Source organism: Branchiostoma belcheri, unplaced genomic scaffold (genome assembly GCF_001625305.1).
Source record: "Branchiostoma belcheri isolate BF01 breed outbred unplaced genomic scaffold, Haploidv18h27 scaffold153, whole genome shotgun sequence".
Classification (NCBI taxonomy): domain Eukaryota; kingdom Metazoa; phylum Chordata; class Leptocardii; order Amphioxiformes; family Branchiostomatidae; genus Branchiostoma; species Branchiostoma belcheri.
The window spans coordinates 131849-132777 of record NW_017802969.1 but is presented as its reverse complement, the minus strand read 5'-3'; positions in this window follow the sequence as shown (position 1 = coordinate 132777).

Here is a 929-nt window from a genome sequence, read left to right as displayed (position 1 = left end):
TATGATCCCAACCCTAGAATGGGTACTTAAGAAAATTCAAAAACTAACATTCTCGTTCCTTTGGGATAACAAACCTGACAAAATAAAACGTACAACACTATACTCCAACTACTCAGAAGGGGGAATTAAAATGGTTGATATATTTTCCAAATGTAAAAGCCTACAAGCGGCCTGGGTAAACAGACTTATACAAACAGATCACAGTAACATACGAAGATGGCAAGCTATACCTTTACATTTTATTACCAAACTTGGAAGACATTACGATATTTTAGATGTAATTTTGATGTTAAAAAAATACTCTACCCCTGACTAAACTCCCATCCTTTTATAGAGAAGTGGTCCTAGCCTGGCAGAAACTTGGAGGGGGAAGGGGGATCCTGTGAAAATATTCGATGATAGAATATGGTCAAACCAAAATTTCAAGACAGTATTTGTTATATTGTAGTGTTGTATGTATTGTAGTAATTAAGTAAACATTGTGTAGTTGTTATATTGTAGTGTTGTATACATTGTAGCCATTTAGTAAACATTGTGTAGTTGTTAAATTGTAGTGTTGTATACATTGTAGTCATTAAGTAAACATTGTGTAGTTTTTATATTGTAGTGTTGTATACATTGTAGTTATCAAGTGATGATGGTGGCATTGTTATATGTTATCATGATGTAATTTTAATGAAGAACAGGACTCCATGATCCAGGAAGAGTAGTAAGAAATTGTTTTCTTTTATTAATTGAGTTCCTAATAAACAACACAATCGTGCTTATCCTACAACGTGCACTGTTTTACAACATTATGTGCAATATCTTAATCCAATCTGCCGCCAACCTGTCATTTTAGATTTAATTCTAAAGCCTTTTTAGTACTAGTACTTAGGTTGTCTTGCTCCCTTGTTATACATATTGTTGTCTTGTCTTGTTAACAATAT